Source organism: Cherax quadricarinatus, chromosome 21 (genome assembly GCF_038502225.1).
Source record: "Cherax quadricarinatus isolate ZL_2023a chromosome 21, ASM3850222v1, whole genome shotgun sequence".
Classification (NCBI taxonomy): domain Eukaryota; kingdom Metazoa; phylum Arthropoda; class Malacostraca; order Decapoda; family Parastacidae; genus Cherax; species Cherax quadricarinatus.
In genome coordinates this window covers 17,649,399-17,676,427 of record NC_091312.1, presented here as the reverse complement: position 1 = coordinate 17,676,427, position 27,029 = coordinate 17,649,399, and the positions used below count along the sequence as shown (strand labels likewise).

The 27,029-nt window shown below is 42.8% G+C and overlaps 1 protein-coding gene across 8 annotated transcripts in view; it reads right to left on the bottom strand.

Moving 5' to 3' along the window:
• Positions 1-27,029, bottom strand: part of ps (RNA-binding protein Nova-1-like protein passilla) — a 167,487-nt gene that overhangs the window by 18,127 nt on the left and 122,331 nt on the right. For 3 of the 8 annotated variants that reach the window (XR_011392269.1, XR_011392272.1, XR_011392273.1), the window contains one exon: positions 4,945-5,031. The exons of the other annotated variants lie outside the window; for them this stretch is intronic. The gene's annotated coding sequence lies outside the window, so the exon portion shown is untranslated. The remainder of the gene's footprint in view (positions 1-4,944; positions 5,032-27,029) is intronic. 8 annotated transcript variants of the gene reach the window in all.

Sequence of the window (27,029 nt, the reverse complement as noted above, 5' to 3'; positions counted from 1 at the left end):
AGCGATTTGAAGAGAATCATCATGGGCTTGTCATCCCTAATTTTGAAGGTTCTCATTATCCATCCTGTCATTTTCCTAGTAGATAAGAAAGAGATAATTGTTGATGTTGTGAATGAAAAGAAGTTGGATGTCCTGGCCCTAAGCGAAACAAAGCTGAAGGAGGTAGGCGAGTTTCAGTGGGGAGAAATAAATGGGATTAAGTCAGGAGTATCTGAGAGAGTTAGAGCTAAGGAAGGGGTAGCAATAATGTTGAAGGACCAGTTATGGAAGGAGAAGAGGGAATGTAAATGTAAATTCAAGGATTACGTGGATTAAAATGAGGGTCGGATGTGAAAAGTGGGTCATAATAAGCGTGTATGCACCTGGAGAAGAGAGGAGTGTAGAGGAGAGAGAGAGATTTTTGGAGATGTTAAGCGAATGTATAGGAACCTTTGAACCACGTGAGAGTAATTGTGGTAGGGGACCCAAATGCTAAAGTTGGAGAAACTTTTAGAGAGGGTGTGGTAGGTAAGTTTGGGGTGCCAGGTGTAAATGATAATGTGTATAGAGAGGGGTTTATAGGTAATACATAAAAAAAAAAAAAAAAAAAAAAAAAGAGGATAAATAAGTATACAAGATATGATGTAGGGCGTAATAACAGTAGTTTGTTGGACTATGTATTGGTAGATAAAAGACTGTTGAGTAGACTTCAGGATGTACATGTTTATAGAGGGGCCACAGATATATCAGATCACTTTCTTCTTGTAGCTACAGTGAGGGTAAAAGGTAGATGGGATACAAGAAAAATAGAAGCAGCAAGTAAGAGAGAGGTGAAGGTGTATAAACTAAGAGGAGGCAGTTAAGGTAAGATATAAACAACTATTAGAGGATAGATGGGCTAGTGAGAGTATAGGCAATGGGGTCGAAGATTAAGAATGTAGTGTTAGAGTGTTCAGCAGAAGTTTGTGGTTGCAGGAAAGTAGGTGCAGGAGGGAAGAAGAGCGATTGGTGGAATGATGATGTGAAGATAGTAGTAAGGGAGGAAAAGTTAGCATATGAGAGGTTTTTACAAAGTAGAAGTGGTGCAAGGAGGGAAGAGTATATTGAGAAAAAAAGAGAGGTTAAGAGAGTGGTGAAGCAATCTAAAAAGAGAGCAAATGAGAGAGTGGGTGAGATATTATCAACAAATTTTGTTGAAAATAAGAAAAAGTTTTGGAGTGAGATTAATAAGTTGAGGAAGCCTAGGGAACACATGGATTTGACAGTTAAAAATAGGAGAGGAGAGTTATTAAATGGAGAGTTAGATGTATCAGGAAGATAGAGAGAATATTTTGAGGAATTGTTAAATGTTGGTGAAGACAGGGAAGCTGTGATTTCGTGTATAGGGCAAGGAGGAATAACATCTCGGAGGAGTGAGGATGAGCCAATTGTGAGTGTGGGGGAAGTTCGTGAGGCAGTAGGTAAAATGAAAGGGGGTAAGGCAGCCGGGATTGATGGGATAAAGATAGAAATGTTAAAAGCAGGTGGGGATAGTTTTGGAGTGGTTGGTGTTATTATTTAGTAAATGTATGGAAGAGTGTAAGGTACCTAGGGAGTGGCAGAGAGCATGCATAGTTCCTTTGTATAAAGGCATAGGGGATGATAAAAAAAAAAAGAGTGCAAAAACTATAGGGGAATAAGTCTGTTGAGTATACCTGGTAAAGTGTATGGTAGAGTTATTATTGAAAGAATTAAGAGTAAGACGGAGAGTTGGATAGTACATGAACAAAGCGGCTTTAGGAAAGTTAGGGGGTGTGTAGACCAAGTGCTTACAGTGAAACATATAGGTGAACAGTATTTAGATAAGTGTAAGAGGTTTTTGTGGCATTTATGGATTTGGAAAAGGCATATGACAGGGTGGATAGGGTGGCAATGTGGCAGATGTTACAAGTGTATGGTATAGGAGGTAGGTTACTGAAAGCAGTGAAGAGTTTTTACAAGGATAGTGAGGCTCAGGTTAGAATATGTAGGAGAGAGGGAGATTATTTCCCAGTAAAAGTAGGCCTCGGACAAGGATGTGTGATGTCATCATGGTTGTTTAATATACACCTACCATCAGACTTACGACCTGTTCGACTTATGACAGTGTTCTTTATGCCAAATTTCTGGGAAATAAACAACTATTTGTGTTGTACACAGTGTTTATCCTAAACCTTACAGTATAAAATACAGAACTAACAGCATAAAAAGTAAAGTAAAACATGAAATACCAAAATAAAACAATAAAATAAAGTCATTACAAAAATGTTTTGTTGATATTCAGTAGTACAGTTCGACTTATGACCATTTCGACTTACGACTGGTTTCTCGGAACCGAACTCGGTCGTAAGTCGGATGGTAAGTGTATTTATAGATGGGGTTGTAAGCGAAGCGAATGCGAGGGTCTTGGCAAGAGGTGTGGAGTTATAAAATAGAGAATCAAACATAAAGTGGAAGCTGTCACAGTTGCTCTTTGTTGATGATACTGTGCTTTTGGGAGATTCTGAAGAGAAATTGCAGAGGTTGGTGGATGAACTTGGTAGGGTATGTAAGAGAAGAAAATTAAAAGTGAATATTGGAAGGAGTAAGGTTATGAGGATAACAAAAAGATTAAGTGGTGAAAGATTGGATATCAAATTGGAGGGAGAGAATAAGGAGGTGAATGTATTCAGATATTTAGGAGTGGACATGTCAGCAGATGAGTCTATGAAGGAGGAGGTGAATCATAGAATTGATAAGGGGAAAAGGGTGAGTGGTGCACTTAGGAGTCTGTGGAGACAAAGAACTTTGTCTGTGGAAGCGAAGAGGGGAATGTATGAGAGTATAGTTGTACCAACACTCTTGTATGGGTGTGAAGCATGGATAATGAATGTTGCAACGAGGAGAAGGCTGGAAGCAGTGGAGATGTGATGTCTGAGGGCAATGCGTGGTGTGAATATAATGCAGAGAATTTGAAGTTTGGAAATTAGGAGAAGGTGTGGGATTACCATAAATATTGTCCAGAGGGCTGAGGAGGGGTTGTTGAGGTGGTTCAGACATGTAGAGAGAATGGAACAAAACAGAATGACTTCGAGTGTGTGTATAAATCTGTAGTGGAGGGAAGGCGGGGTAGGGGTCAGCCTAGGAAGGGTTGGAGGGAGGGGGTAAAGGAGGTTGTGTGTGTGAGGGGCTTGGACTTTCAGCAAGTGTGCACTAGCGTATTTGATAGGAGTGAATGGAGACGAATGGGTTTTAATACTTGATGTGCTGTTGATGTGTGAGCAAAGTAACTTTTATGAAGGGATTCAGGGAAACCGGCAGGCCGGACTTGAGTCCTGGAGATGGGAAGTATAGGGTCTACACTCTGAAGGAGGGGTGTTAATGCTGCAGTTTTATAACTGTAGCGTAAAGCACCCCTCTGGCAAGACAGTGATGGAGTGAATGATGAGGAAAGTTTTTCTTTTTCGGGCCACTCTGCCTTGGTGGGAATTGGCCAATGTGTTAATAAAAAATATATGTGGTAGATACATTGTTGTGATCATTGAAAGTGAGATCCTCTGACATTATCATTCCCAGATCCTTCACATTCATTTTTTGCTTTATGGTGTGAATGGAATTTGTTTTATACTCTGATGCACTTAATTTCCTGAAGTTTTTCGTATCAGAGAAACTGAAATTTCTCTTCACTGAACTTCATATTGTTTTCCACGGCCCATGTGAAGGTTTGGTTGATGTCCACTTAGAGTCTTTCTGTGTCATCAATGGATGACACTGTCATGCAAATTCGGGTGTCATCCTCAAAGGAAGACATGTGGGCGAGTACTGTGCCGTGGCACTGATCATGTGCTTAGAACTGTTGAAGTCTATGGAAATCCACGAAATGCGGCTTCATACACAGCAGTATTTTACATGCCCTACACATATAACATGTATCTCTACCTACACGAGTGTGCACAAACAAAACCTCTTTTCTGATCCCTCTTGTCTGTAGAAAGAAGCGTAATCTACAATAGCAACTGGTTTCTCAATACATCCATTTCTCTATTCACTTATTCAGTCTCCTTCATTTCTTGTACACGGATTAATGTCAACAATATATCATATCATATTTGTAATACAACCAAAATGCCATGATGTCATTGGTATGATATACCTGCACTCCATCACCACCAATGTCTGCATTGAGCTTAGGCATACATTTTTATATTCCACACACCTCTGCCTGTTCACCCTTCAGGACATCACTGAGTAAAGGGCTTGTGTACCAGTTATCAGTATATAATATACAAGATATGTTTCCATCATTTTTTCCCTCACCACATCACCAGAGATTCCTAATAACTTCCTGGTATCTAGTAATGTTTTCCTTCCATGTGTATACAATCAGCATCACTGGAGATTCCTAATAACTTCCTGGTATCTTGTAATGTTTTCCTTCCCTGTGTATACAATCATAACTAATGCCAAGCCAGTTCAGTCACACAAAACAAAGTTTAATACCAAATAATTTCCTCTGGCTTGGTATATATTGTAAAATATATGCTATATGGCATATATACATGGCATACATCAGTAAAATATACAAATTCATACACATAAAGGCAGGACAAAGAGCTAGAGCTCACCTCTCCTCTCCAAACTCCAAAAGGCAATTACAAATATACCCGCTAGCTTTATAAATAACAAAGAAAGGCACAATACCGTGACTGGAACAATACAAACAACCCGCACACAGAAGAGAGGAGCTTACGACAACGTTTTGGTCCGACTTGGACCATTTACAAAGTCACACAGACTTTGTGTGACTTTGTAAATGGTCCAAGTCAGACCGAAACGTAGTGTTAAGCTCCTCTCTTCTATGTGCGGGTTATCTGTGTATAGCTTTATAAATCATGCTTAATACAACCCATTTCATGTGAACAAGGAAATATTTTACTATGTAGGGAAAAAATACAGTACAAGCTATACCTAATCCCTGATGATAGCAGTGCCGGTCATAATTGTGAAATGCTGAAATTCAAGATAGACAAGCACAATATCCCATGAGAAGTTATCCTGAAAAGACAAGAAAATTAAAGAAGTGATAAATGGTAAGGTAGCCTTACAAACATGTGTGATCTTGCAAAACTGAACCGAATATTCATGAAGAAGTGAGCATACTATTTTTTTCAAAAAGTTTTATATTAAAAAACTTAGCTCCCCTTAATAGCAGTACTGAGAATGTAGAGGGACAGGATGATGAAGAGGGTGTATAAATCTGGGGTGGAAGTACAAGGGATAGAGGTCATCCCAGGAATGACTGAAGCAAGGGGGTAAAAGAGGTTTCGAGTTTTAGGGGCTTGAGCATCCATAAGACTTGTGTAAGTGTTATGAGTGAATGAAGAAAAGTGGTTTTTGATGGATGTACTGTTGGAGTAACAATTTTTGTTAAGATACTCAGGTAAAGGGCAGTGCCTGCACTCTGAAGGAGCAGTGGGGATGTTGCCATCAGAGGGTAATCTGAAATGCATTGTTAGCACACTTCTGGAATGACAAGAACTGAATGAATGATGGTGAATGTGTTATCTTCTTTGAGTCACCCTGCCTTGACAAGAGCGGGCGGTAATAAAAATTAATTGCAACACCATCAAGTACCACAATACACTGTAGGTGAAGCTCTGATGAAACAGAAGGTGAAAGGTAGTGCTTGCATTCTGAAGGATGGGTTCTATTGTTGTGGTTCGGAGGGTCATTTGAACTAAGTCCATGCACTTATGAAAAGATCGCTAGTAAATTAATCAAGGTGAATGTCTCCTTTCCTTGGTGAGAGAAGATAAATATAGTGAAAAAAAATTATACTCTATAAGTTCTTTTAACTGGGCACCAAAATGATTTTCAACACAGTATTAAGGATCAAAGTCTATTAAAAGCTACCTACTATAAAATCAGTAATATGTATCCTAAGGATCAACTCTGCCTATTACAGTAACAATAATCAATCATACTGCACATTTATATTTCTTACTATTAAAAAATCCAGAAGTTAGAAAATTATGCACATTTAACCCTTTGACTGTTTCGATCGTATATATACGTCTTACGAACCAATGTGTTTGACATATATATGCTCAAAAATTCTAGCAGCTTCAAACCAAGCGGGAGAAAGCTGGTAGGCCAACATGTGAGAATCAGTGTGTGGTCAGTGTACGCAGTATAAAAAAAATCCTGCAGCACGCAGTGCATAATGAGAGAAGAAAACTCCGACCGTGTTTTTGGATTAAAGCGCCGAATTTGAGATGTATTTTCGTACAGCATTTATGGTTGTACTCTCATTTTCTTGGTCTTATTTGATGGAATGGAAGATATATTATAGAAATAGAGATGATTTTGATTTGTTTCACCATGAAAAGGACCTTGAAATGCTACTCAAAGTAGCGGAAATGTTTGATATTTGCTAATGTTCAAAAGTAAACAAATGTTATCATTGGCCAATAAATGTCCAACTAGCCATTCTAGTAAACAGTCATGAATAGGTTGACATTATTTATACAATAATAATAATGCAGTAGTCTGCATAATAGTAAATCTTCTATTTTTTGCGTGAATATACAGTGGACCCCCGCATAGCGAACTTAATCCGTGCAAGAGGGCTGGTCGTTATGCGAAATGTTCGCTATGCGAATTAATTTTCCCCATAAGAAATAATGGAAATAAAATTAATCCGTGCAAGACACCCAAAAGTATGAAAAAAAAATTTTTTTTACCACAAAAAAATGTTAATTTTAGTACACACAAACTGAAAAAGGCATGCACAATTACATGACACTTACTTTTATTGAAGATCTGGTGATGATTGATGGGATGGGAGGAGGGGAGAGAGAGTGTTAGTGTTTAGAAGGGGAATCCCCTTCCATTAACACTTGAGGAGGCAAGTCCTTTTCCCGGGTTACTTCCCTTCTTCTTTTAATGCCACTAGGACCAGCTTCAGAGTCACTGGACTTCTTTCTGTCCATAGAGCTCTGTACCTCCCGTTCCTTTACGATTTGTCTAAAATGGGCCATAACATTGTCATTGAAATAGTCACCAGCACGCCTTGCAACAGCTGTGTCAGGGTGATTTTCATCCATAAAGGTTTGCAGTTCAACCCACTGTGCACACATTTCCTTAATTTTTGAAGTAGGCACAATGGATTCCACAACTGGCATAGGCTTCTCAGGGTTAGCCCCAAACCCTTCAAAATCTTTCTTAATTTCCATACTAATTCTCACCCTTTTTACCACAGGGTTGGCACTAGAAGCTTTCTTGGGGCCCATGGTCACTTATTTTCAACAAACAGAACCGAAAACACTGTAATAATACGAAATATTCCGAGTGTATGCTTGAATGTTACCGCGGAGGCTAGCTGGTAAACAATGGGACAGGCGGCACATGTGAGGCTGGCTGAGGCCGCACATTGGACGCGTCTCGGACGAAGTTCGCTGAGCGGGTTTTTGTCTACTATGCGGGGCAAAATTTTAGCGATCAAAGCGTTCGCTATGCGGAATGTTCGCTATGCAAGGCGTTCGCTATGCGGGGGTCCACTGTAAATTCAAAATAGAAAGCAAGAGTAATATAAGAGGGGCCTGGAGACGTGACTGATGAACAGAGAAAATGTTATTTTAGTGCCAGGAATGTCTGCATTGTTCATTCTGGACCCTATTTTGAAATTGGCATATTTTTTAATTTGTGTGAAATTGGCCAAACTGCCAATTGGACCACTTTATTGGGCAGTTGAAATCAGTAAATGGGCAGTTTCTTGTACTCAGTCGATGGAACAAATGGAGCTCTAAAGAAATAGCTACGAGTTTGGTCGACTGGAGCAATGGAATTGACCGAAAATAGGGCTCAAAGTGAGCAAAATCGCTGATTCGTAAATAGTATTGCCGAGATCACTAACTTCACATGAGCGTAATTCCATAAGTTTTCCAACAAATTTTGTACTTTTGGTGTCATTAGCATCGGGAAAATATTCTCTATTATTTCATAATAATAATAATAATAATATTTTTTTTTTAAATATTTTGTGACACACACACACACTAGGATTGGGGGTTGCGACAGTCAAAGGGTTAAAACAAAGTATCGTTTTTTTTTTTTTTTTCTTAAAATCTTTTAAATATCTTAACTAAGGTTCATAACATTTGACAGTACAGTACATACCATAATTTTAATTGAATCGAGAAATTTATTTCACACTTTAATCATTTCCCACTGCAATGACTTGACTTAGTTTTCTCCTTTTCCTACTTCCTTATTACTTGATAATAATTCATGACAAACTGAAGCACTAGTTTACATTTGTAATTAGCTACAGTATCATATTTTTCAAATTTTGTAACCATACAACATAAAATGCCAAAAAAATTAATGGTTTAATAACAGAAGTTCGTGAGGCAGTAGGAAAATGAAATGGGGTAAGGCAGCCGGGATTGATGGGATAAAGATAGAAATGTTAAAAGCAGGTGGGGATATAGTTTTGGAGTGGTTGGTGCAATTATTTAATAAATGTATGGAAGAGGGTAAGGTACCTAGGGATTGGCAGAGAGCATGCATAGTTCCTTTGTATAAAGGCAAAGGGGATAAAAGAAAGTGCAAAAATTATAGGGGGATAAGTCTGCTGAGTATACCTGGTAAAGTGTATGGTAGAGTTATTATTGAAAGAATTAAGAGTAAGACGGAGAATAGGATAGCAGATGAACAAGGAGGCTTTAGGAAAGGTAGGGGGTGTGTGGACCAGGTGTTTACAGTGAAACATATAAGTGAACAGTATTTAGATAAGGCTAAAGAGGTCTTTGTGGCATTTATGGATTTGGAAAAAGCGTATGACAGGGTGGATAGGGGGGCAATGTGGCAGATGTTGCAAGTGTATGGTGTAGGAGGTAGGTTACTGAAAGCAGTGAAAAGTTTTTACGAGGATAGTGAGGCTCAAGTTAGAGTATGTAGGAAAGAGGGAAATTATTTCCCAGTAAAAGTAGGCCTTAGACAAGGATGTGTGATGTCACCGTGGTTGTTTAATATATTTATAGATGGGGTTGTAAGAGAAGTAAATGCGAGGGTCTTGGCAAGAGGCGTGGAGTTAAAAGATAAAGAATCACACACAAAGTGGGAGTTGTCACAGCTGCTCTTTGCTGATGACACTGTGCTCTTGGGAGATTCTGAAGAGAAGTTGCAGAGATTGGTGGATGAATTTGGTAGGGTGTGCAAAAGAAGAAAATTAAAGGTGAATACAGGAAAGAGTAAGGTTATGAGGATAACAGAAAGATTAGGTGATGAAAGATTGAATATCAGATTGGAGGGAGAGAGTATGGAGGAGGTAAATGTATTCAGATATTTGGGAGTGGACGTGTCAGCGGATGGGTCAATGAAAGATGAGGTGAATCATAGAATTGATGAGGGGAAAAGGGTGAGTGGTGCACTTAGGAGTCTGTGGAGACAAAGAACTTTGTCCTTGGAGGCAAAAAGGGGAATGTATGAGAGTATAGTTTTACCAACGCTCTTATATGGGTGTGAAGCATGGGTGATGAATGTTGCAGCGAGGAGAAGGCTGGAGGCAGTGGAGATGTCATGTCTGAGGGCAATGTGTGGTGTGAATATAATGCAGAGAATTCGTAGTTTGGAAGTTAGGAGGAGGTGTGGGATTACCAAAACTGTTGTCCAGAGGGCTGAGGAAGGGTTGTTGAGGTGGTTCGGACATGTAGAGAGAATGGAGCGAAACAGTTTTTCTTTTTCAGGCCACCCTGTCTTGGTGGGAATCGGCCAGTGTGATAATAATAATAATAAAAATAATAACAGAAGTTTATAAACTGTTTTCAATACAAGCAGCACACATTTTAACATCAAAGGGCAGGTACACTGCTTGCCTAGAAATATACTGTACTCAAAATCTTCTTTCACAATCATGGCATAACATTAAATATTAAAAATAGTATACTTATAACACGGACAACAGAAAGTTACTCCATGTAATAACTATATACATTTTATTAATATTTTAACATGAAATAGAATATACGACTAGAATTATATTTGTTTCCATGAGTCGATTATGATTGCGCATTCACAAAAAGCGTTAAAATTATTAAACCACTTGGATCATTTAATGCCGCATTGGAAAGGGGTGCTTGTGTTAATAAGCAGTGGTATGAAAGAAAGTCATAGTAGTTATAGTTTGCCAAAGTCAGTTGCAGTTAAGAAATCAAGTCTGTCTGCATTAAAAGTGGGCTATTTTTAAAAAAAAAAAAAAAGCTCAGCAAGTGAGAGCATCAGGGTGTTAAAGTAGGTGCCAATTAAGTCTGCATTATCTGCAGGCCCAGCCTTTTTTTTTTTTTTTTTTTTACCTTTAATTGGTTACCATTACTGACATGACCAATTCTTGTCATCTGGAGCTTTACAATACCTATTCTTGAAACTATACATGCCTTTAAACTTCCATCTATAGTCTTTCATCCCTGTGCCTTTCATTTCAGTCCCTGTCTGCACTGTATTGGATACCTTGAAAAGTTATTTTTATGCCTTCCTTGTTCCTTTAGTTTTAGAATTAAGTCTGTGGCACACCTATGGTCTTCTTCTAGATTCTACAAATGCTTTTCTAACTGTACACTCCATGCTGATGATGCAGATTCTGCAAATGCTTTTCTAACTGTACACTCCATGCTGATGATGCATATTCTACAAGACAAATCATGACATACTTTACATAATAATCATGAAGTGTCTTTAAAGATTATCTATTGGTTTTTCTTAAAGGTAGTTAAGATTAGCTTACCTCACATGTACTGTCATGAGATTGTGTGCAACTCTAACAATACCTTTGGCTTAATGTATACTCCCAGATCCTTCTTGTGGTACACGTTTCGTAGCTATTTCCCTACCAGCCATTATACAGAATCTGATTTTCCTTCAGCCACTCGTATTTGAATGACCTTTCAATGGTTTGGACTGAATTCTAGTAACCACTTGTTTTGCCACTCTTGCATTTTCAAATCATGCCAAACAAAACTAGCTCTACCAACTCTGTCCCTGTTCTTCCTGTCTTCCCCAACTGCCATAGAAAATTAATTACTCATCTTGTGCCATTATATTTTGACTAAGTAACTTCTTGTACTTTCACCACCTCTACTCAATCACTCAACAAAACTGAAGACAATGAATAAGTTTCAAACAACAAATTGTGCTTTTAAAATGGTACCTTTCGTACATTAGCTATCTTTCTTATTGTGAATATAACAGTAGTTAACTGCTTAAGAAATCCTACTTAACTGAAGATAACTGAATCAGTTTGAAGTAGTAATGCATACATTTAAAATTGTTCTATTGTTCATTGAGATACCTCTCTTTGTACATTAAGAAATCCTACTAAATAATCTATGCTAGTTCTTAAGTAGTCTTTAAGCATTAGGATTAGTTTGCCTACAATGACTTGCATACTAGTGGGTTTCTTTTGTTCTGAACAATATTTTATTACATGTAAACTACATTATCTGTACACTGTATAAAAGAAATAAAAATTTGAATTTGAACAAGTAAACAATGATACACAGAAACTAATGAAAAATTAATTTGGTATATGATACACAAAACGGGGTGATGAAAAGGTCCTAGAGTGATCGTGGAGGGAGGGAGGGTGGAAGGCAGGCAGAGGGTACAAGTGGGGGTGAGAGGGAGGGGGGGACTGCAACAAGAGTAAATATTAAATTCCTTACCAATCTTTTCCTTGTCTGCCTGCCAAACCCAGTTCTATCCTGCCTGCTCTGGCCTGTCCTGCCCTGCCTGCTCTGGCATGTCCTGCCCTGCCTGCTCTGGCCTGTTCTGCTTGCTATGGCCTGTTGTGTCCAACTATGCCTGCTTTGGCCTGTTGTGTCCAATCCTGCCTGCTATGGCCTTGTGTGTCCTGCCATACCTAACTCTGGTCTGTCCTGCCCTGCTTATTCTGGTCTGTCCTGCTCTACTTATTCTGGTCTGTCCTGCTCTACTTATTCTGGTCTGTCCTGCTCTGCCTATTCTGGTCTGTCCTGTCCATTCTGGCCTGGCCTACACCAAGAGTAAATATTAAATTCCTTACTAATCTCTGCATGCCTGCCCAACCCTGCCTGCTGTCCTATCCTGTCCTTGCCTGCACTGTCCTGTCCTGCCTGCTCTCTCCTGTCTTGTCCTGCCTCCTCTGTCTTGTCCTGCCTCCTCTGTCTTGTCCTGCCTCCTCTGTCTTGTCCTGCCTCCTCTGTCTTGTCCTGCCTCCTCTGTCTTGTCCTGCCTCCTCTGTCTTGTCCTGCCTCCTCTGTCCTGTCCTGCCCAGCCTGCTGTCCTGTCCTGTCATGGCCTGCCTGCTCTGTCCTGTCATGGCCTGCCTACTCTGTCCTGTCCTGTCCTGTCCTGTCCTGTCCTGTCCTGCCCTGCCCTGCCTGCCTGCTGTCCTGTTCTGCCTGCTCTGGCCTGTCCTGTCCTGCCTACCTTTGATATACCTTTGAAGAGCTTCGAGTCACTATTCTTGGAGCCCGGCCATGGACCAGGCTTGTCTGGTGCTTGCCTGATCAACCAGGCTGTTGCTGCTGGAGGCCCGCTGCCCCACATATCCATCACAGCCTGGTTCATCTGGCACCTGGCAAAGATACTTATCCAGTTTCCTCTTGAAGGCTTCTACACTTGTTCCAGCCGTGTTTTGATAACTTCTGGTAAGACACTGAATAGTCTGGGACCCTGAATGTTAATCCAGTGTTCCCTTATTGTCCCCACCACATCCCTACTCTTCACTGTTTATTTTGCACTTCCTCCCATCTCTCTCACTCCAGTATGTTATAGCAGTGTGCAGATTTGGGACCAGGCCCTCGAGTACTTTCCAGGTGTATATTATCATGCATCTTTCCTCCGCTCCAATGACTACATGTTCAAGATGTGAAGGCGTTCCCAGTAATTTAGGTGCTTTACTGGCTCAATGTGAGCTGTAAATGATCTCTGTATTTGTTCCAGCACTGAGCAATATTCTAAATGAGGGAGCACTAGCAATTTGAAAAGTGTCACCATTGGCATTATTTCTCATTTTGAAAGTTCTCAATACCCACCCCGTCATCTTCCTGGCTGTCGTGATCTTTGTCTTGCTATGGTCTTTAAAAGAGAGGTCAGCTGACATAATTATTCCCAGGTCTTTTACACGTTCCTTTCGTTCTATTTGGCGACCCTCTTGAGTATGTATATAGTGTTGTTTTTTGAGTTCTTCATTCTTTCCATGCCTAAGCAGCTGGAACTGCCCTGCCCTGTCCTACCCTGCCTGCTCTGGTTTGGTCTGACCTGTCCAGCATGCACTGGCCTGCCCTTCCTGCTCTGGCCTGGCCTGGCCTGGCCTGGCCTGGCCTGGCCTGTCCTGTCCTGTCCTGTCCTGTCCTGTCCTGTCCTGTCCTGTCCTGTCCTGTCCTGTCCTGTCCTGTCCTGTCCTGTCCTGTCCTGCCCTTCCTGCTCTGGCCTGTCCTATCCAGCCCTGCCCTTCCTGCTCTGGCCTGTCCTGCCCTTCCTGCTCTGGTCTGGGCTGTCCTGTCCTGTCCTGTCCTGTCCTGTCCTGTCCTGCCCTTCCTGCTCTGGCCTGTCCTGTCCTGTCCTGTCCTGCCCTTCTGCTCTGGCCTGTCCTATCCTGCCCTTCCTGCTCTGGCCTGTCCTGTCCTGCCCTACCTTTCCTGCTCTGGCCTGTCCTGTTCTGTTCTGCTCTGCCCTTCCTGCTCTGGCCTGTCCTGTCTTGTCCTGCCCTTCCCACTCTGGCCTGACAAACTCAAACCACTCAATAGAATGTCAGTCAAATATGATATATCTAGGCATTAAATGTCAGATCTTGCATTCAAGGAACACAAGAATGTCATTGCAACTACAAGTAAATGATAGGCTGGATAATAGAATCTTCAGAACAAGAGGTGCCAAGGATGATGCTCTTCAGGTCACTTGCTCTCTCTATGCTGGACTATGTGGTGCACTACCCCCTTCAAGGAAACTGAAATTGCAGAGCTGGAAAAAGTAGAGAGAACCTTCACAGCTTGTATAAACTCAGTCAAGCACCTATATGACCGGAAGCGTTTGAAGTCCGTAGAACTGCTCATGTTGAACATGGGCATAAAAGATGCATCATAATCTACACCTGGACGATCCTGGAAGGACTGGTCCCAAACCTGCACACTGAAATGACTATTTTTGAATACATGAGGCTTGGCAGACAGTGCAAGATACCTCCAAAGAAAAGCAAGGAAACTGAGTATACAGAGAGAACTCAATGAGTGTCAATGGACTATGACTCTCCAATACTCTCCCTTCATATGCACAAAGGGGATTACCAAAAAACCCCTAGATGTCTTCAAGACAGAACTCAACAGATTCCTCAAAATTACTCTTGATTAGCCAGGTTGTGGTGCATATGTTGGACTGTGGGTGGCAGGTACTAACAGCTTAATCAATTAGGCCTGGTATGGGACCAGGTCATGGGGATATTGACCTTCAGAAAAGACTCCAGGGAAAGACTGGGTGGAGGTGGATGAGGGAAAGGAAGAGGGAAAAAACAATAGTGGAACAGAATGGGAGGTGGGAGGAAGCAGTTCCATCTGGGTTATTATAATAATAAACAAGTGGTGAACCACACACACTAATGCACCTGGGTTGAGAGGAGGGGGAAAGAAATGTATCAGGAAAGGACAGTGGTGGTGCTTACTGAGTACAAGCTACAAGAGGTATGTTGTGTGGTGGTAAAGGGGAGAGGAAGGAGAGAGTGGGAGGAGGGGTTGTCACTGGTCATTATGTTCTGCATTTACAGTACTGGCACACTGGAATCAATTTCTTACAAAGGTTGATCTGCCATTATGATTATTGTAAATATTTTAGCAAATTATTTTAAATAATTTTTTCTCAGGTGTTTTATTACCGAAAACATTTATACTTTCTGTATGTTAATATGCATATACAGATCACTCATTTTTTGGTAGTGTGAATAAAAAAACTATATTATTACAGTCATGGGAAGGGAAATTAAAAGGAAGGGGGGGAGGGTGAAGGGGTATTAAAACTATTGGGGTCATCCAAGGAAAGGGAGAAGACCTAATTCCTTGGAAGATCTCTGAAGGGTCAAAAAACTTGTAGACTTAATAAAGAATTTACAATGTCCCAATGGATAAATTATAATTTTTGTGGAAAGTTTTTTCTAACCAAATTCATTCATGCCTTGTGTATGTTCATGTTATGCAAGTACATTATTATTATTATAATCAAAAAGAAGCGCTAAGCCACAAGGGCTATACAGCTATGCAAGTACAGAGAGCTCACATTTGTTTTGCCAAGAACTATGGAATAATATTTACTTTTCTTATTCTTATTTCTCTCAGTTATTTATTTTTTCTTGCAAAATACAATGACATTTTGCTTATATTCTTTACACCTGTGTGAAGAAATCATGATTTTAGTAGAGACTGGTTAAGAATGGCCCACTTCTACATATCACCCAATTTCCTTCCACACCACAATCAACCACAGCAGGGAAAAAATGTAGAGCATTTGTAAAGAAAACAGTGTTAAATATAATTCAGGAGAGGGTGAGAGTGAATAGGACATTCAGAATATAATAGAGGGAGACAGTGTAGCTGGTGACTGCCCCATACATCTTGTATACTGTACTGTATGCTATATTGTAGTTGTTTACTTTAACATTATTTTTAATACACCAGCTGTCTCCCAGCAAGGCATGGCAACCCCCCCCCCCCCAAAAAAAAAAAGGAAACACATTCACTACCATTCACTCAATGGCTGACTTGCCAGACGTGTGCTGACATCACAGTTCAGATGACCCTATTATTATAGTATCAGTAAAACAAGCTAAAATCTGGCTAAGCCCCTGACATAAATAATGTCTTGACTATTGACAGGTGAAAATTATTATTATTATTATAATCGCTGCACAAGGGCTATACAGCGCTGCAAGGGAAGCGAAGGGCATCAGATGGCAAAAGGGAGATGGGATGAGCAACAGGTTACGGATAACAGCGGGGCAGTGGATAGTGAAAGGGTAGAGGGTAGCAAGAGATGAAGTAGAAAGGGCTGAAAGTATCATCAGAGTTTGTGGAGTAAATCAGTCGTTGTCAAAAAGTCAATGAGAGAGTCAGGATGAAAGGTGGGTCCATCAGCGAGAAGGGAAGGTAAAGAGAGAGCAGCGAGGCGAAGACGACGACAGAGGTAGATTCTGCGTGCTCGTTGATAAAGTGGGCAGTCTAACAGAATGTGGCTGACTGATAATGGAGCTTGGCAATTCTCACAGAGAGGAGCAAGACGCCTCTCCATGAGATATCCATGAGTAAGGCGAGTATGGCCAATGCGAAGACGGGAGAGAGTAGTCTCCCAACCTCGACACTGATGATAAGAAGACAGCCAGTAACCTATACTCGGTTTAATAGATTGAAGTTTGTTGCCGAGCAGAGTAGACCAACGTTGTTGCCAACGGGTGTGAAGGTGGGTAGATATTACAGCAAAATAGTCCGTAATGGAATACCTCGATAAGAAACTGGTAGGTCATATACTGCTGACCGCGCAGCAGTGTCTGCCTGTTCATTGCCCTGTACGTCAACATGACCAGGGACCCAACAAAAAACAATATCTTTATGCTTAGTAAAGATGCGGCGTAGCCAAAGTTGGATACGGAGGACTAAGGGGTGAGGTGTATCAAATTTTTGTATAGCCTGTAAAGCACTAAGGGAGTCTGAGACAACCACAAATGATGACACAGGCATAGATGCAATACGGATAAGTGCTGTAAGGATGGCATATAATTCAGCAGTAAAAATACTAGCTGAAGATAGTAAATGCCCTTGTACGACGCTGTCCGGAAACACTGCTGCGAATCCTACGCCGTCAGAAGACTTAGAGCCATCTGTGTACACAGCGGTGGCATGAGAATGAGAGTGGAAGTGATCAAGAAAAAGAGAGCGGGAAGCCACCGTAGGCAGTTGAGCTTTCGAGCAAGGGAGTGAGAAAGAACAGACCCGAACAGCTGGAACTTCCCAGGGGGGTAGGGAAAAGTGAGATGCTACATGAACATATAAAGGTGGTAACTGAAGGGAAGACAAGAGTGAAAGTAGGCGAAGAGAAAAGGGACGGAGCAAACAGGGGCGGCGAACGAATAAAGAATGTCTACTAATATCGGTGACCATTCTATAAATGGAAGGATTGTGTAGATCGTGAGAGCGTACATAGTAACGAAGGCAATGGGCATCACGGCGATCAGACAAGGATGGAACATTTGCTTCTGTATAGAGGCTCTCAACAGGGGAAGAGCGAAAAGCACCAAGGCACAAACGTAAGCCTTGGTGATGGATAGAGTTAAGGCTAGAGAGAGTAGCAGGAGAGGCCGCGGAATAAATCTGGTCACCATAATCGAGTTTTGATAAAACGAGGGCTGAATGTAGGCGAAGCAGAGTTCGACGATCAGCTCCCCAGGAAAGATGAGCAAGGGTTTTAAGAAGGTTTAGCCGGCTGTGACAAGTTGCCTTCAGAGAGGTAATGTGAGGTTTCCAGGTTAACCGACGGTCAAAGAGAAGGCCTAGAAACCTGACTGTATCACGTTCGGGGATACGGGAGCCATAGAGATACAAAGGATGATCAGAGATAACAGAGCGTCTAGTGAAAGTAATTTGGTGAGTTTTGGTACTTGAAAATTTAAACCCATGTGTGGTGGCCCAAGTGGAAACACGGTCGACCGCATGCTGGAGAGAAACTGCAATAAGGTGACAGTCAGCGCCTGCACAAGCAATAGCGAAGTCATCAACATAGAGTGATGACCAAATATTGGGTGGAAGAACAGAGGCCAAATCATTTATAGCAAGGAGAAAAAGTGTTGTGCTTAGAACACATCCCTGAGGGACACCTTCAGCTTGGACGAAGTCCGGGGAAAGAACATTATTGACTCGAACACGGAAATGTCTGTCAGTTAAAAAGTTCTTAAGGAAGGATGGTAGATTGCCTCGGAGGCCTAAGGAATGGGCCTGGGCCAAAATATTATACCTCCAAGTTGTGTCATATGCCTTCTCAAGGTCAAAAAATATGGCAATAACTGAGTGATTATTCGCAAAGGCATTACGAACATACGTATCCAAGCGTAGTAAGGGGTCTATGGTAGAACGACCCTTACGAAAGCCATATTGACTAGCGGAGAGACTGTTGTGAGTCTCTAAATACCACATTAAGCGTCGATTTACGAGGCGTTCCATCACTTTGCAAACTGCACTTGTAAGAGCGATGGGGCGATAGTGGGAGGCATCATGTCCTGTAGTACCCGGTTTGCGGAAAGGGAGAACAATGGCAGATTTCCACAGCTGGGGAAGAACTCCTTGTGCCCAAATAAGATTGAAGAGGTGTAAGAGGACTACAAGGGCTGACCGATGTAAATGTTGTAACATACGAATATGAATGTCATCAGGCCCAGCTGCCGATGATCGGCAAGCTGAGAGCGTTGCCTCCAGTTCTTGAAGTGTAAAAGGCACATTATACTGTTCTTCTCCGAGAGAAGAAAAGTCCAAGGATACTAACTCTCTGGCAGACTTTGAGGAAAGAAACGAGGGGCATAGATGGAGCCCTCGGGAAATACGGACCAGATGTGTGCCAAGTTCAATGGCAACGTCGAGAGGGTTTGCTATATCAACACCAGTGACCCGTAGAACAGGAGCCGGGTCAGGAGAGTATTTACCACTCAATTTCCTCACTTTTTTCCAGACTGCACTCATAGAAGAAGCAGAGGTGATGGTGGAAACATAGTCTCGCCAACAAGTGCGTTTAGCTTCACGGATGACACGGCGAGCGATCGCACGCTTCTGCTTAAAATCAACAAGTCTCTCAGCGGTTCTATTGTACCGGTACCTGCCCCATGCAGCACGTTTCAAACGTACTGCACGAGCACAAGCAGGAGACCACCAAGGCACGCACTTCTGAGAATGCCTGCCTGTGGTTTGGGGTATAGAAAGAGAAGCTGCGGTATAAACTGATGTCGAGAAGATGTGTAGGAGCTCATCAATGGAGGATGAAGAAGGAACCTCACTAAAAGCAGTGAGGTGTGAGTAAAGATCCCAATTTGCCCGATCAAATTGCCAGCGAGGGCTACGGGAAGGTGGTGAATAGGAAGGAGAAGTAAGAATGATCGGAAAATGATCGCTGTCATTTAAGTCTGGTAGAACAGACCAGGTGAAGTCTAGTGCAGTGGAGGAAGAGCAGACTGATAGATCGATGCAAGAGAGAGTATGAGTACGAGGATCAAAATGGGTGGGAGTACCCGTATTTAAAACATGGAGGGGGTGAGAGGCAAGAAAAGCCTCCAACTGAATGCCACGTGAGTCACAATGAGACCCCCCCCAGAGGAAATGGTGGGCATTAAAATCACCAAGTAACAGAAGTGGTGGTGGTAAGGATGAAACAAGAAAGGCAAAGTCTGGGATAGAAAATGCTCGAGAAGGAGAGAGATATAAAGAACATATTGTAAACCACTTATTCAAGTGGATACGGGCTGCAGTGTAATGCAGTGAGGTATGGACAAATAGTTGACAGTACGGAATATCATTGCGTAGAAGAAGGGCACTTTCATTAAAGGTCCCATCTGAGAAAGGATCCGAAGAATACAATAAATTATAGCCTGAGATAGGTTGGAAAACAGCCGAGTGTAATTTTGGTTCTTGTAAGCAAGCACCAACAGGGGAAAACCTGGAAAGCAACATCTGAAGCTCACCCCGATTACCCCTGAGGCCGCGGATATTCCACTGTAAATAGGCCATGATTGGCGATGAAGAAAATATCAGGAATCTGTAGGTAAAGGCACCTACGGACTAGAGGGGTTAGAAAAGTCAACGTGTGGTGGCATTGGAAGATGTTCAAGTAGCGAAGGAACGGAGCGTTGCGAAGAATGGGGTTGTGAAGATGGAGGAGAGGGAAGAGAAGGAACAGGAAGTGAATCAGTGTCCATTGAAGGTTTAGTCTCTGCAATATATTCTGAAATGGCTTCAAGTGTTTCTGAATTCAAAGATGTATGGGAAACCATATTGGAGATAGGAGGAGGAGGGTGAGTAAAGATTGGGACAGTAATGGACTGTACCAAAGTAGAGGGGGAGGGAAAAGTGTAAGGGACTGGAGATGAAGTGTGGGGGGGGACAGAAGAGGTAGAAACCTGGGAGGTGACAGAAGAGGGAGAAACTTGGGAGGGGACGGGGGTGGAAGGCATAGTACGAGGAGGAGGGTGAATCTCCACACTTGTAATAGAGCCAGAGAGAGGGGAAGAACTAGGTACAGAGACTGGAAAGGTAACGTGTGGAGGTGGAAGAAGGGAAGGAAGGGGCAAAGAAGATTTGAGCAATGTGGATTTTTTGGACTTCTGAGTAGAGGGGCGATTGGTATTAGGTGTCGTACGAGGTCTTGTCGATACTGGGGCTTGTGAGGAAGGACGCGAAGATGTGAGAACAGACTGAGTTGTAGTCGGGACGTCAGAGCCAAGGACAGCAAAAGGATTAGATGCCGTAATGGCTATGGGAGGGGTAACAACAGAGGAGGCTGCAGAAGATGGGACCCCAGAAGTGGGGGGATGTTTGGAAACACGAGAATAAGAAACACGGGGTAGTCTCCCTTGGAGGCGGAGATGAGTAACTGCCATAGCATAAGGGAGACCTTCTGCCTCTTTGAGGCAACGGATTTCACGTTCATTTAAGTAGACCTGGCAACGGCGGGAGTACGAAGGGTGAGCGTCATTACAATTAAGGCAAGATGGAGGTTGACTGCAAGATGTATTAGAATGGTTGTCGGCACCACAGACTGGGCATTCGGCCATAGATCTGCAATATTTCGCTGGGTGACCAAAACGCCAGCAATTTCTACATTGTTGCGGTGTAGGTATCACCTTTCGAACTTGTAACCGATGTCCCGCGACATATACAGAGGACGGGAGTTCTCGGCTGTCAAAAGTTAAACGAGCCACATTGCAAGGGTAACGTCTCCGCCCCCGGGCAGGAAGGACATAAGTGTCTACTTTGAGGATTGGGAGATCCTGGAGTTCCAGCTGTTCAAAAATGTCATTGCCACATGACTGGAAATTCTGTTGGACTATGGTATGGGGCAGAATGACAGTACCACTACAAGAATTGAGAGAAAGATGTTTTTCAATAGTGATAGGAGTAGTATCGATATTCGAAAGGAGAGAAAGATCATGAGCTTGGGTAGCATTCTGGACAGTGACGATGCGCGTACCGCTCTTGAGAGCGTGAAATGAAATATCTCTGCCAACATGACGCAGGAGCGCTTTGGCAATACTATGGTCAGAAAGGTAGGCAGAAGAAGAAGTTGGTCTTAAAGTAAAGAATTTAGTCCATTGTGTGGTCCGAAACTGAGCGTGGAGAGGGAGTGCTTGACGTGTCGGTCGTTTCCGAGTAGAATGGGAAGGTAACGACGGAGCATCATCAGGAGATTGACGTTGGCGTTTAGGAGTAGGACCGGAGTTGGTCCGGCATGAAATGGGTGGGCGATTCGAAAATTGCCGTACCGTAGAGGGAGAAGCCGGAAGCATAGTCAAAGGAGAGCGGAGTTCAGACAAATCGAAGGAGTCAGTCGAAGCCCCGGTACCTGAAGCGGGTGAGGAAACAGCACCAGCAAGAGGTACAGGGGCATCAGGAGTGTCCGAAGAGTGGTCTAAACACAAGGCAGGGTCAGAATGGGGTGCGGTATCAAGAAGGGGCCCGGGGGTAGTGGTTTCATGGACTAGGGCTGCCATGGTTAGGTTACTCCTTTGCTTTTTGTTTTTAAGAAAAAAAAAGAAAGAAGAAAATAAAAACAAAAAAAAGAATAAAAAAAGGGGGGGAGCGGGGAGGAATAGTTCCCAGGAGGAATGAAAGGGCCGGAAATCTCCCTCCGCGCCCAAGAGGACTCGACACCGCTAGTAGCGCAGATGCAGCATGGAACCCGTGCCATACCCTACCCTTCATGCCAGTAAACCAGCAATCCGGGATAGCAACCTCACATCTGCCGAGCTACCTCGGTGGACAAAAGAGAGGGCGGCCGGATATCCGCCACAAAGCATACCTCCTTCAGCCACCACCCCCGGAATCCGAAAGGTGGCTTCCAGAGATACACCCGTCGCCCAAAAGACACCCAAAGCTACTCCGGGATACCGGAGAGGGATCGGGACATCCCTAGGCAATCCAGATTCCACGGCAAACTACGCCACCGCCAAGAAACCTCAACGGAATGGGATCGACCCCGGTGTCCTTTCCCCGACCTAGGAACTAGCGCGCCTGTGGGAGAAATCACGAAGGCTAAAAAGAGGAAGGGCAAAAGGGAGGGGTGAGGAGGAGGAGGAGGAATGGAAAAAGGGGAGGATGGGGAGGATGGGATAGGGGAGGGGAGAATGGGGGGTAATTAGGTTCGGTCTGAGGAAGAAGACCGACAGGGCTAATTCCTCAGACCAAGAGCCTCTTCACCACGCCAAGGAGCCCCCCTTGAAGAGGACATCACAGTTCAGATAACCCTCTGGATTGCTACATCCTCACCCCTTCAGTATACAGTACCTACACTTCCCACATCCAGGACTAAAATCTGGCTAATTGGTTTCCCCTGAATCCCTTCATAAATAATGTCTTGCTCACACCCCAACAATATTGAACACTATATATAGGTGAAAAGGAACAGTATTTTTTATCAAATGAAATTAAAAATGAATATTATGACTTGGGAGTGTATCTCCCAAGTCATAATATATCAGGCCCATTGTGGAGTACACGGCACCAGTATGGAACCCACACCTGAGGAAGCATGTTAATCTTTTCACTGTCTCATACATAGCTCTACATTACTGACAACAGGTAGCGTACACAGATTTACATTTTGAACTCCGCTCCCTTAGATAAGCTATGAGCAGTAAATTTTGGCCTAGACATGAGAGAATGGGTCTGTATGGTAAAGGTGCACAGAATAAAATAAAAATCCTGCACCATGCAATAAATGATGGGAAAAAGAAACCTCTGACCTTGTGTTTGGTTTAAAATAGCAACTCTAGAGGTGTTTTCTACAATACAGTATTTATGCTTTTATTGGCTGTTTCTTGATATCATTTGACAGAATGAAGACATACCACACTACTGGCTGGTTTCTGGACTAGTAGCAGTTTGAAAATGGGCTCAGAGGAAATATTTTATTTTGGTTTTTCTTGTACATGGGTAAGGCCCCTTACACCCCCCAGTCTGTTTTATGTTTTTTTGCTAAGTATGATTCAATTATTGGGACACTAACTCTTGGCCAATCATTTCTGGTTATATTAAACTCTTTAACTGTGGGATAGCCTGGGTAAAAAAATCCTGTGACGGGGAGGGAAAGAAGATTTTTGGAAAATTAAAAAAAAAATTTTTTTTCTTTTACATATCGACAGAGCTCGTTTTTCTGAATAGAACGAGACTAAAATGAGTGAAATCTGATAGTAACCTACGATTTTATGGTTTGCCGAAGTTGGTGATAAAATGATCACTAATCAACAACAGATGCACGAAAGCACCAGCAATGTTTACATTTTACAATTTACTGATGTTAATATATGATTGTTTTTTAATAATTGCTTTTAACCCTTTCAGGGTCCGTCCCGTAGATCTACGGCTTTACGGTGAGTGTCCAAACCGTAGATCTACGCCATGAGCTCAGCTCACTCTGATAAACTGTGAGTGGTACATATGGGCCTAGATATGAGAGAATACATCTATGTGGTATGTGTGCACCACATAAAACAGATCCTGCAGCACACTGTGTATAATGAGAGAAAAAAACTGAAATCATGATTTTTCGATTAAAACAGCAACTTTGCAGTGTTTTTTCGTATGTTTTTTATAGTTGTATTTGCGATTTCTTGGTCTCATTTGATAGAATGGAAGACATATTACAGAAATAGAGATGATTTTGATTGGTTTTAGCACTGGAAATGGCTTGAAACTGAGCTCAAAGTAGCGGAAATGTTAAATTTTTGCCGATATTCAAGAGTAAACAAACGACCTCACACGTCTAATACACGTCAGCTGGTGGGTCTAATATACATTCACAAATATGGTGATGATATTTATACAATTATTACAATATTGCATAACATTATTATTATAATCAAAAAGAAGCGCTAAGCCACAAGGACTATACAGCGCTGCAGGGCAGGAAGGAAGCGAGGGCATCAGGTGGCAAAAGGGAGATGGATGAGCAACAGGTTACGGATAACAGCGGGGCAGTGGATGGTGAAAGGGTAAAGGGCAGCAAGAGACTGAACCAGAAAGGGCTGAGGGGAGTGTGAAAAGTATCATCAGAGTTTGTGGAGTAAATCAGTCGTTGTCAAGAAGTCAATGAGAGAGTCAGGATTAAAGGAGGGTCCATCAGCAAGAAGGGAAGGTAAAGAGAGAGTAGGAGAACGAAGACGACGTTGGAGGTAAATTCTGCGTGCTCGTTGATAGAGAGGGCAGTCTAACAGAATGTGGCTAATCGATACTGGAACTTGACACTGCTCACAGAGAGGAACAGGGTGCCTCTCCATGAGATACCCATGAGTAAGACGAGTGTGGCCAATGCGAAGGCGGGAGAGAGTGGTCTCCCAACCTCGGCACTGATGACAAGAAGACGGCCAGTAACCTATGCTCGGTTTAATAGAATGAAGTTTGTTACCGAGCAGAGTTGACCAACGTTGTTGCCAACGGGTGCGAAGGTGGGTAGCTATTGCAGCAAAATAGTCTAGAAATGGAACACCTCGATAGGAAATTGGTAGGTCATATACTGCTGACCGCGCAGCAGTGTCTGCCTGTTCATTGCCCTGTACGTCGACATGACCAGGGACCCAACAAAAAACAATATCTTTATGTTTGGTAGAGATACGGCGTAGCCAAAGTTGGATACGGAGAACTAGGGGATGAGATGTATCAAATTTTCGTATAGCCTGTAGAGCACTAAGGGAGTCTGAGACTACTACAAATGATGACACAGGCATAGATGCGATACGAATAAGTGCTGCAAGAATGGCATACAGTTCAGCAGTAAAAATGCTAGCTGAAGATAGTAAATGCCCTCGTACGACGCTGTCCGGAAACACTGCTGCGAATCCGACGCCGTCTGAAGACTTAGAGCCATCTGTGTACACAGCGGTGGCATGAGAATGAGAGTGGAAGTGATCAAGAAAAAGAGAGCGGGAAGCCACCGTAGGCAGTTGAGCTTTCGAGCAAGGGAGTGAGAAAGAACAGACCCGAACAGCTGGAACTTCCCAGGGGGGTAGGGAAAAGTGAGATGCTACATGAACATATAAAGGTGGTAACTGAAGGGAAGACAAGAGTGAAAGTAGGCGAAGAGAAAAGGGACGGAGCAAACAGGGGCGGCGAACGAATAAAGAATGTCTACTAATATCGGTGACCATTCTATAAATGGAAGGATTGTGTAGATCGTGAGAGCGTACATAGTAACGAAGGCAATGGGCATCACGGCGATCAGACAAGGATGGAACATTTGCTTCTGTATAGAGGCTCTCAACAGGGGAAGAGCGAAAAGCACCAAGGCACAAACGTAAGCCTTGGTGATGGATAGAGTTAAGGCTAGAGAGAGTAGCAGGAGAGGCCGCGGAATAAATCTGGTCACCATAATCGAGTTTCGATAAAACGAGGGCTGAATGTAGGCGAAGCAGAGTTCGACGATCAGCTCCCCAGGAAAGATGAGCAAGGGTTTTAAGAAGGTTTAGCCGGCTGTGACAAGTTGCCTTCAGAGAGGTAATGTGAGGTTTCCAGGTTAACCGACGGTCAAAGAGAAGGCCTAGAAACCTGACTGTATCACGTTCGGGGATACGGGAGCCATAGAGATACAAAGGATGATCGGAGATAACAGAGCGTCTAGTGAAAGTAATTTGGTGAGTTTTGGTACTTGAAAATTTAAACCCATGTGTGGTGGCCCAAGTGGAAACACGGTCGACCGCATGCTGGAGAGAAACTGCAATAAGGTGACAGTCAGCGCCTGCACAAGCAATAGCGAAGTCATCAACATAGAGTGATGACCAAATATTGGGTGGAAGAACAGAGGCCAAATCATTTATAGCAAGGAGAAAAAGTGTTGTGCTTAGAACACATCCCTGAGGGACACCTTCAGCTTGGACGAAGTCCGGGGAAAGAACATTATTGACTCGAACACGGAAATGTCTGTCAGTTAAAAAGTTCTTAAGGAAGGATGGTAGATTGCCTCGGAGGCCTAAGGAATGGGCCTGGGCCAAAATATTATACCTCCAAGTTGTGTCATATGCCTTCTCAAGGTCAAAAAATATGGCAATAACTGAGTGATTATTCGCAAAGGCATTACGAACATACGTATCCAAGCGTAGTAAGGGGTCTATGGTAGAACGACCCTTACGAAAGCCATATTGACTAGCGGAGAGACTGTTGTGAGTCTCTAAATACCACATTAAACGTCGATTTACGAGGCGTTCCATCACTTTGCAAACTGCACTTGTAAGAGCGATGGGGCGATAGTGGGAGGCATCATGTCCTGTAGTACCCGGTTTGCGGAAAGGGAGAACAATGGCAGATTTCCACAGCTGGGGAAGAACTCCTTGTGCCCAAATAAGATTGAAGAGGTGTAAGAGGACTACAAGGGCTGACCGATGTAAATGTTGTAACATACGAATATGAATGTCATCAGGCCCAGCTGCCGATGATCGGCAAGCTGAGAGCGTTGCCTCCAGTTCTTGAAGTGTAAAAGGCACATTATACTGTTCTTCTCCGAGAGAAGAAAAGTCCAAGGGTACTAACTCTCTGGCAGACTTTGAGGAAAGAAACGAGGGGCATAGATGGAGCCCTCGGGAAATACGGACCAGATGTGTGCCAAGTTCAATGGCAACGTCGAGAGGGTTTGCTATATCAACACCAGTGACCCGTAGAACAGGAGCCGGGTCAGGAGAGTATTTACCACTCAATTTCCTCACTTTTTTCCAGACTGCACTCATAGAAGAAGCAGAGGTGATGGTGGAAACATAGTCTCGCCAACAAGTGCGTTTAGCTTCACGGATGACACGG